The sequence below is a fragment of the Camellia sinensis genome, chromosome 1 (assembly GCF_055761805.1).
Source record: "Camellia sinensis isolate YWXY chromosome 1, ASM5576180v1, whole genome shotgun sequence".
NCBI lineage: Eukaryota > Viridiplantae > Streptophyta > Magnoliopsida > Ericales > Theaceae > Camellia > Camellia sinensis.
This window is the reverse complement of record NC_138961.1, coordinates 152,271,957-152,283,030: the sequence shown is the minus strand read 5'-3', so window position 1 is coordinate 152,283,030 and position 11,074 is coordinate 152,271,957.

Below are 11,074 nucleotides of genomic sequence, written 5' to 3'. Positions count from 1 at the left end.
TTCGAATCCCCGATGATGTCCAACCGTTTTGCCCCTAGTTCCAAGGCCACTTCTAGGCCGGCAATGCACGCCTCATATTCTGCTTCGTTGTTCGAGACTTTGAACCGGAGTTTGAAGGCTAGAGGGATACGAGAATTGTCGGGTGCTATCAGCAACACTCCTATCCCGTACCCGTATTGATTTGACGCTCCGTCAAAGTACATCGTCCAATATTCGTCATCGATGTGCAAAATGGCTTCATCTGGGAATAAGTACTCAACTGCTTCACCTCCTTCGACTGGATGATCGGCCAAGAACTCTGCCACTGCTCTTCCTTTGACTGACTTGCGCATCACATATTTCAGATCAAATTCGGAGAGCAACAGCAGCCAACGAGCTAGCCTACTCGTAAGTGCCGGTTTTTCGAAAAGGTATTTGATGGGATCTAGTCGTGAAACCAATATTACGGAGTGAGCTAACAAGTAGTGCCGCAGCTTCCTGGTAGCCCATACCAAAGCTAAGCAAGCCTTCTTGAGCGGAGTGTAGCGGGTCTCGTAGTCCAACATCTTCTTGCTCAGATAGTAGATGGCCCTCTCCACCTTATCCTCTGATTCTTGTGCGAGCATGCAGCCCATTGTAGTCTCAGTCACTGAAAGGTACACTATCAACGGTTTTCCCGGCTCTGGTGGCGACAACACGGGCGGGTTCTGTAAATATTTCTTGATCTGTTCAAAAGCAGCTTGGCATCGGCCGTCCCATTGGAATTTCTTGCCTTTCTTCAGGAGACCAAAAAGTGGTTCACAAGTCAAGGTTAATTTTGAAATAAACCGTCTTATGAATTGCACTTTACCCAGAAAGCCTCGCACCTCATTTTCAGTCCTTGGTGGTGGCATTTCTAAGATGGCCTTGATTTTTGAAGGGTCGACCTCGATACCCCTTTGTGTAATCAGAAATCCCAGCAATTTTTTCACTGTAACACCGAACGTACACTTCTGAGGATTTAGCCGTAACCGAAATTCTCTAATCCTTTTAAAGAACTTTTGCAAGGCGGTGTAGTGGCCCTCTCTTTCCTTGGACTTGACAATCATGTCGTCCACGTACACCTCAACCTCTTTGTGGATCATGTCGTGCAATATTGTGGTCGCGGCCCGTTGATAAGTAGCTCCGGCATTCTTCAATCCAAACGGCATTACTCTGTAGCAGTATGTTCCCCACGGGGTGGTGAATGCAGCCTTTTCTCTATCTTCTGGTGCCATTACTATCTGATTGTACCCTGAGAAGCCATCCATGAATGAGAGCAAAGCATGCCCTGCTGTGAAGTCCACCAACTCATCAATATGCGGTAAGGAAAAGTCGTTCTTCGGACTAGCTCTGTTCAAATCCCTGAAATCCACGCATACCTGGATCCTGCCATCCTTCTTCGGCACTGGAACGATGTTGGCCAACCAAGTCGGGTATTCGATACCAGCAGGAAGCCTGCATTGGTCTGCTTGGTGACCTCTTCCTTAATCTTGAGAGCCCAGTCGGGGCGGATCCTTCTGCGTTTCTGCTTGACAGGTCGGGCTTCGGGGTCAAGGGGGATCCGGTGATGTACAATCTCAGGATCGATCCCAGGCATGTCTTCGTAGGACCACGCAAAAACATCTTTGAAATCTTTTAGTAAAGCGACTAAGTGTTCGCGTTCCTCTGAAGACAACGTGGACCCGATCTGGACCAGCCGCGGGTCCTCCTCAGTACCAATATTCACGGTAATGATTTCATCCGTTAAGGGTTTGACAAATCTCTCCTGCTCCTGCTCAATTAAACGTTGCAAAACCGGAGGAATTTCGTCCTCGTCGTTTTTATCAAAATTTTGAAAGTATGAGTTTATGCAATAAATTAAGGGCACAGAAAAGTACTCAGAAACCACAGTTACTTGATTCTCATTAAACACATCCAAATCGTCCGAGTTCTCGGTTACAACAAACTCAAATGAGAAAGAAAAAGACGACCTGGACATAACTGTGGCATCCGGGTTATCATCCCCAGGATTATCAAACTCAGACTCAGTCGAGCTGGAACCTGATTCCGACTCACAAGACTCGGTGGAATCAGATTCCGGCTCACTACCTGACCCGGTGTTGCTGGACAAAAATCCCTCCTCGTACTGCCAAGTGAGAGAGGGTGCGATAGATGCATTCAAAATAGTCGCTAGAAGGCCCGCAGCTGTTTCATCCCCAGTCATGGAAACCGAGGAGTTATCCCCCAAGCACTTTTGGTCGATCGAAGGATCTGAAAGTAGACATGCCAGCGCTACCCCCATCTCAAGTTCGGTGCTCTCGGAATCCACCGCCTTACACTGCCCAACCTCAGCTGATGGGTCTGTCTGCTCTTCGGCAACGTCATCCCCAGGTAGTTGCAAGTCGAAGAAGATCTCGAAACCAGGCACGCGCTTCCTCTCCGTGTTCAGCCATGGCTCTGGGAAGCCGCAAAACGGAAAGTCTTCCCCCTCTCGGACGAAGCATTCGCTTAGGGTACCCTGAATAGGCCGATGCATTAACTCAAAAGGCTTCCCTGCCTTCTTTGCTCTGGCTCTTCCAGCCATCTCTTTACCCTTCCTCACCCAGTCCTCTTTGGTGGGCAGATAACCCAGGCCAAAGGTGTGAGGGTTGTGTGGCACTTCGGCCAATGCTGCGACGCCCTTCCGGCCGTTCCTTCCCAATCCCATTCCGGGGATGTGTTGTAACTTGTTCATGAGGTAGACGGATTGAGCACTGACGTACACCCCCTCATTCACAGCCATAATATTCTGCACCACTCGAGCCTCAGCCAAAGTGAACCCTGATAAGAACACATCCTCAGTGCCGTGCTCGATTTCTATGACTGGTGTGGACACTTCCGGTGGCGGATGAATTGATGAATTCCCAAAGACAATAGCTACCCCTTTCCCGTGAGGGTACTTCAGCATCTGATGCAAAGTGGAAGAGACTGCCTTGACCTGGTGCAACCACGGTCGCCCCAAAAGTAGGTTAAAGGTTGCGGGAACGTCCAAGACATGGAATTCAATGTTGTGTTGTCCTGGACCAACCTGGGTTTGAATTTTGACAGTCCCCATCACTTCCCTGCTAGTATTATCGTACGCTCTGATCACTTGAGTAGTCGGTACGAAGTCCGCGGGCTTCAACCCGATTGCATACGCTGTTCTGGTTGGGCAAACATTGATGGCGGACCCGGTATCAACAAGTACCACCGGTATCCACTTATCTCTACATTCCACGGAAATGTAGAGGGGTTTGTTGTGATTTGTGCCCTCAGGCGGTAGTTCCTTGTCTGAAAAGGTTAATGCCGGGGAACCTCCTCCCGGAAAAACCAGCCCAACCAGCTGTTCTGGTGTAGTATCTATGGAGAGTTTGGACTTGTCCATAGCAGATAAGACAGCTTGTCTATGTACTCGCGACGCCATAAGCAGTCCCCAGATGGAGATGCCTGCTTGTATCTTCTTTAACTGTTTCAACACAGCTTCCTCTTCAATCTGCTTCTCCTTCTGTTTCTCAGCTTCTTTATCCTTCCCGGATGCCTCGGGTTGGTCCAGGTGCGGGGGCTTGAAGTACCGCCCGCTTCTTGTCATGTGATCAACCTCATCGAGGTACCAAGTGTCATCCGGTTGATTACTTCCCCAGTCTTCGTCTGTGTGGGCAAGACATAAGTCATCGTCTTCCCACCACATTCCGCTGGCATTCAAAAGACACCTGTCTGGTTCAGACACGTTTGTACTCACAGCACTTTCAGTCTGCATGCCTACGGCATCCTCCGTTCTTGTGCCTGCAGCACTTTCGATCCCCTCATGGATTTTGGCTTTCCTAGTTCTCTCAGAACCCTGTTGTTCTACCTGCGTCAGTGCAGTTTGTTGTTTAACTTTCCCTGCATTCACAATGCTTCCGTCCTGAGCGAAATTCTTCGTACTGGCACTCTCCGGCAATGTAACCTGATTTCCGGCCCTTCCGGCCACAGCTGATACTCTCGCCCCTGCCGGGCCCTGTTCTGGTTGGGATTCTCCCACCACATCTGGTTGATCATTGAGCCATCCAGTGGCCTCTACCGATTCCTCATAGTCAAACCAGTTGACTGCCGCGTCCCCTGATTCTTGATCATCGAAGAATTGTAGGTTGGCAAAGTCCTCCTCTACAGTTGTCAGATCATTTGCCCCTTGCTCAAATCCATCCCCCTGGATCACACATAGCTCTTCCTTTTCTGGCAATTCTATACCCAGCCCAATCTGGCTTGTTGACAAGATGTACTCACTTGGATCGTAGGCTCCCCCTGCAAAACTCTGTTCAATCCCAGCCTCAACAATCCCATCCTTTTCTGAAATCTGCCCTGCCCTATCTTCGATGGTCAGCACCGTCGGCTGTGGTTGGGTTGTGGAGATGTCCAACATGCACAAGGAGTCAGTGCAGTCGGGAAGGAGCACCTCCGGCTTAGGTAGATGGGTGGGGGTAATATAAATGCTAGGATCGTAAGACACGACCCCAGTCTGGATAAGATTAACTCTTTTGGGAGGTGGAGCTTGGTTGTGTGTAGGGAGGGGGTTGGTTGTGACGTTGGGTTTTTCTGATGGCAAAATCACATTTTTGTCAACGAGATCTTGAATCTCGTGACACAGCCTGAAACATTGGTCAGTATCATGACCGTGCTGCTGGTGATATGCACAGTACTTGGCTGGGTTGTGAGAGGGTGGAAGTGGATTTGGTAATGGCCTTGGCTCTTGGGGTTTTAGATGCCCCTTTCTGGTTAAGACCCCCAGAGCCTTAGACAAAGGCATGTACAGTGGGGTGAAGGTTCTTTGGCCTCTGGGCTGGTGTTTAGTGGTTTGGGTATTACTTCCGGATGCACCGGAGAAAGGTGTGGCTGCCATAGGTCTCGAAAGATGAGGGGGAATAGTGGTGACCATGCTCACCTCTGAAGCTCTTGCAGTTGCAGCACCACTCAGGCCCGCATTGTTGTTACGGTTGAAAGTCCTCCTCGGTTGTTCCCTATCCTGGTCAATCAGACCTTGCTTCATCGCATCCTCGATTTGTACCCCCATCTCGTGTAAATCTGAGAAGGTGGGAAAGGGGAGTACAATCATCTTCTGCATCAATTTCGGTTGGAGATTGCGCACAATCATCCTGATTTGGTCTTTATCAGTGGGCCTCAAAGTCATCATCGACGCCTTTGCCCTCCACTGAGTTACAAAATCTGAGAAAGTTTCCTTGGGCTCCTGCCTTGTCGTTTCGAGATCACGAGTTATAATCTCGATCTGGGTGTTGTACGAGTACTGTGCGACAAAGGCCTCAGCTATTTCATCCCAGCTTCTTTTTACCTCATCCTCTAACTTCGCGTACCAGATGGCGGCCACACCCGACAGGGTTCGGCCGAACAGTGAAAGCTTTTGTGGTCGAGTTAGGCCTATTGGCCGCAGGATGTCTGAGAATAGCCGAAGATGGACCATGGGGTCCCTGGACCCGTCGAAGCGGTCAATCTGCGGCATCTTGAACCTATCTGGCAACGTTACGGCCACATCGGTATATCCGTCCTCGATATCCGGAATAGCCTTTACTCCTTGTGATTTCTTGAAGAGCTTTTCAAGCTTGCTCAGTTTCAGAGCTGTATGGTCTATTTCGAACTCGAAGGGAGAGTCCGAGTGGTTGGATGTGTGGGTCTTGGACAGTTGAGGCGGAAGCAGGGGCGGAGCTGGCCCTGTTGGAAGGTTCGTGTCCTCTTGTATGTTCTGGATATTTGGCACGGTATTCTGGGTGATTGGCAGAGCATTCTAGACAGTAGGTGCCTGCTCGGGTAATGGAGCCCCTGGCGGAGGAGGAACTTGATATGAAGCAGATACCACATTCTGCTGTTGCAGTCTAGTGATTAGCTCGGCCTACTGGGCCATGATCGCGGCCTGCTGTTTAGAGAATTCCGCTTGACGGGCGGCATCCTCCTGTATTTGTCTCATGCTCTCCTGCATTTGGCGCATCAAGGCTTCCATCCCTGATGTATTTTGCTGAACCATCCGACTAACTGGTATGTCTATTTCTATAGCAACAATCGAGACCTCAGTCCTATTGTCCTCTGATGGAGTAACCCACTGGTCTGGCAACCTCTGTTCTAACACACTGCGCTTTCTTGGCATTCTTCTGACAACGGGAGGTAGAGAATGGAACACTGGCTGTCCGTCAATTAGATCCTCGGATTGATTGAGTCGACGACCTCGTGTCCAAAGTGCTTGGGGAATGTCTACTGGGTTGGAAGCAATTGTACTAGAACTGCCCTAGTAAAAAGATAAATAAAGCAATAAGGAAATAAATAAATAGATAAACGGACAGCATAACAGCTTAAAGTAAATGCATGACACACAGCCGGGCATAACAACACACGGTCGACAAGCTGAATACACACTGTCCTCCAACACTGATTATTATCCCTGAATCACTGTCCCCAAAACTGAATCTCTGATACCCGCAGATAACTAATTCTTAAATACTGACTGATGCCCGCAGGCCTGATGCCCAAACTCATAAACTGATACATGCATTCCTGTAGAGACGCACTCTAAAAGCACATAACAGATAAGTGAGAGCCAAAACACCCCTATGTTGGGGTAGGGTTTCCCTGTCCTATTTTGTCAGGGGCTAGGGTTTCACTTCGCACGCAGCGGTTTCAAACAACCTATAAACGGGTAAGCAACCTGTCCTAGTTTGGAATGATCACTATGGATCCGAATATGCACTAGGTCGAATGGTCAAAAAGGGTGCCCCGGTAAAACCGGGGTTTGTGTTCCCATACTGGCAGAGCCCACAACCGGTCAGCCTTATGGTCATGCTTTGACAAGACAAGCCTCCGGCAAACCATTCAGGAATAGCAGATGGCAAACACGGTGTCCTAGGCGCACCAATGCAAATGCAATGCAAAGAAACACACAAGTGTAGTCAAAACCAGATATCATGAGTTCGAGTCAAGTTCTCTAAATCCCCAGCAGAGTCGCCAGAAACTGTAGACGTCCCCCGAACGCCCCGAGAGGAGAACGAGTCCACCCCGTTTCGTTCAATATTGGGCTCACTACAGCTCAAGACTCTCAAATTGTCACGGTTCGTAATCTGAACCAAAGAGTCCAAATCCAGCAAATCGTTTTGAGAAAAACAGATTTTGAAAGAAGTGCCAAACATGGACTGCTTTGCCAGATACAGAGTCGCCACCTAAATATTTTATTTTGGAGAAATTTAGGAAACTCTGACTCGTTTGCCTAAGGCCACGTGTCCGTCATCACCAAAGTTGCCTCGGCTCGGGAACTTGGGTACGATTGGGGAAGGTCACTTCGTGAGCACCCCCGCTCGCCCGATCAAAGATCGACCTCTACTAACTATGATATCTAGTTTTGAAAACATTGTGTGTTCTTATTCCGGTTATTAGCCTAGATTACTATGTGATGCGCACAGCATACAAGTATAGACTGGATCGCCTGAATTGGAACAAAACATTTCATGTTTGTTTGTTTGAAAATGGTTTGATGGTGCTACCCGCAAGTAGGCTAAGACGTGGATTTGCCACCCTCGGGTGGGTTTTAGAAAAACATGATTTTGCCACTATCTAGTGGGCTTAAAACATACATTTGATGTATTGTTCCAATTCAAATAACCCAACATTCACCCACAAGCATTTAGGCAGTTATATCACATAAGCAAATAGCCTCATGGTAAGCATGCTATTCATGGCAGTCACTCACACGCATGCAAGGATGCTAAAGCATAAAACTTACCGAGTACTCCAAGCCAAAACAAAAGCTAATTAGAAATTCATGCATGATCCTAATTATACAGAAATGCCTAATGCAACACATGCAAAAATGCAACTATAGCAGGCTCGGCTATTCTAAACATGGCATATGAAATGCTACAGCTAACAAGTACTCAACTTGGAATTGAAATATGAATGCAGTTAGTATGATGCGCAGAGCCCGGTGCGTGCAAGACAGATGAATGAATGCAAACATGCTATCATACTGTATGCTAATTGAAACATGCCCTAATCTAACCATTATAAGCGGATAAATAAAAGGGAGAAAGATGTGGGGTTGGAAGACATACAACACACACACGCATACTTATTACAGTTGTGCCCTCGCGCAGAGGGTCCGAATAAATAGTACAGTCCAAATAATATAGTCCGAATATAGACAAATTCCTAATTAATTTATAAATTAATTAAGAAAAATAATAAACTGGCATGCAAGCCAGGGACTGCCTTGACTCTTCTCCAGATGATGGATGATGCATGTCTGGGCTGCCTTGCGCGGAAATCCACTGGGATGTCCCAATTAGCCTCTGTTTCACAATTACTCTTGGAAAGCGCGCCAAGCTCTGGAAGGTGGCTAATTCTTGATTTGCTGCAACAGAGAACAGAAAAGGGGCATAGCAATGTATTTTCACAAATGTATGCATGCCTCGATCCTCGTGCCACCAATCACGTATCTCAATGCATGATGGCCGAGGGGTCGAATTGTGCAACTCAATATAGAATGAATGCACATATAAACACAACAAGACCTAACTCCATCATGGATAATCCGGAGTGTTGGTGACTTGGAATTGAGACACGTTCCGTCACTCGGAGTACGAAACGTACCTCGTTTCCCGTGCTCGGGCTAACCCCTATCCCAAGCACGATGCAATATGCATGATATGCATGAAATGCAACTAAGATACAACCTAGCATACACAATGCTATGAAATGGCATACACGATGCACGAGATAACATGGCATACACAATGCGCTAACATACAACCTAGCATACGCAATGCTATGAAATAAAATGGCATACACAATGCACAATGGACTTACACCAACACGAGTGGACCTTAGCCACACTCACATAAGAGGCCAAAAGATGAAAATGAGACAACTCGGAATGCGTGCACACATGCACGCAAACCGAGGACCGAACCTAAGGCACGAAATGCCACTCTAACAAGACATGGCGAGGCATGGAATATGGCATACAAGCATGCAAATTTCAGCACTAAAATATGCCCCAAAACAGTCCCGAATCATGACAATATAGCACTCGATGCATGAAATGGTCCCGAAATGCAAGATTAAGCACATGAAATGACTTGTAGCTACCTCAAGCATGCATTATTTGAACATGGAATGTAAAGACAGAGTCAATACAGCCCTAAAATAAGCACATTTACAGTTCTAAGCAAGGTCAAACAATAAACACAAATAGGGCAAAACTAGCATGCAAAAATGGCCCTAAATGTGAGATAAAGAAGCAAGTCACAGCTGCTGACCGCAAACAAGAGAGGGCCCTTCAACAAAGTTGAAGAGGGGCCCAAAACATGATATTTTCCAGTTGGTGGACAGACCCAAAACAGTGTACAAGAATGCTCAAAATGCTATGCAAAATAAGGCCAAAAAGAGAGTTATAACACAAAGTATAAAAAAGATGCCTCAAAAAGTGAAATACCCTGAATGAAACATGAATAGGGGGTCAAAATAAGGTCATTTTTAGTTCGGACCAGAGCCCAAAAACAGAAGAAAAAGAGGCTAACAAATCATGCAAAAATATGGCCAAAAGAGAGATATAAAGGCAAGTGATAGCTGAAAGCCTCAAACATCAATGAGCCCTTCAACAATGTTGAAGAAGGGCTCAAAATAAGCCACTTTTCAGTTTATGAAAGAGCTCAAAACAGCTTATACATAGGCCAAAAATACTACACAAGAAGATGGCATACAAGGGAGATAATGAAGCAAGTGCAACAAGGAGACCTCAAACAGGTAAATACCCTTAAACAAACATGAAAAATAGCTCAAAATGAGCCTAGTTCCAGTTAGGGTCGGAGCCCAAAATAGCAACCAAGTATGGCTAAGAAAGCATGCAAAATATGGACCAAAAAAGGGGGAAATGGAACTTACCCTTGTAGACCAATCTTTTGGCAACTCTTGGCTTGATTTTGGTGGCTCTTTAGCTTTGGAGAACAACCTCAAGCTGCTGGAATGAAGGATGGAAGGGTGGGGCTATGGGTTGGTGAAGAAATGGTGTAGGGTTTGAGAGGTTTGAAGCTTGGAAGTGTAAAGGGAGAGAGATATAATGGAAGGGGCCTAAGGCAAATGTTGTAACCCTCAAACCAGCAGCTGGAGCTGCTGTTATATAGACAAATGAGGGGAGAAAAATGGGGGAAAAAATGGAGGGAAATGAATCAAGTTTCCCCCCAAAAATGCACCCCCTCGGATACACAATCTAGGGGGAAACAGAATATACAGCTGTAAGGAACAGGGTGCAAAGATCATGACCGGCTAGCTATCTAGGGTTTAGGTGGCCGGCCGGCTACCTCCCATGGCCAGTCGGCTAAGGGTCAAAAGGGTCAAGAAACATTAGTGGCCGGCCACCCCAAAAAGAGAGCCTCTGATGTGTGCACAACACAACCCTGTGGTTAAACACTGGAAATAGTGAACCAGGAGAGAGAACAACCCACTTTTCAAACGGGTTCAAAAGGTTCAACAACAATTACTGGCCGGCCACCAAATATTGGCGGCCTCCCAGATGTGTACATCACAAATATGGGGTTTAGGGTGCAAGAAAATGGCCCAAGGATGGTCAACATTGGCTTTGAAGTGAGGAAAATCGGGCGACGGAGGGCGATGAAGGGATAAAGTTGGCTGACAGAAAAATTACTAGCCTCCCACCCTTCTACGGCCTTCTTACCAATGAAACAGAGGTCCCTGCAAAAAAAGAACCAAAACCGATGCAAAATGAAGGTTCGGGAACCGAAACGCGCAGCCCGAGGCCCCAAAAACTGACTGTTAGGCACCGGAAGTGGTGTTCGACCACGAAGTCGGCTTCTCTAGCCACAGTGTCCCTCAAAAGGGAGCAAATAAGATGTATGCCAAAAACCGGGGCAAACGGAGGTGGTTAAGCGGTCCCGAACCGAGGCACATGGCCAACGGCTCCGAAAAATTAGAAACCGGACTCCAAACGGGCAAAATAGCCTACGACCACGAAACGCAGCCTACGGCCACTGAGAGATGATCTACGAGACCTCTTCCTCCCTTCGGGAAGAGAAAACAGAGAAAACAGAGC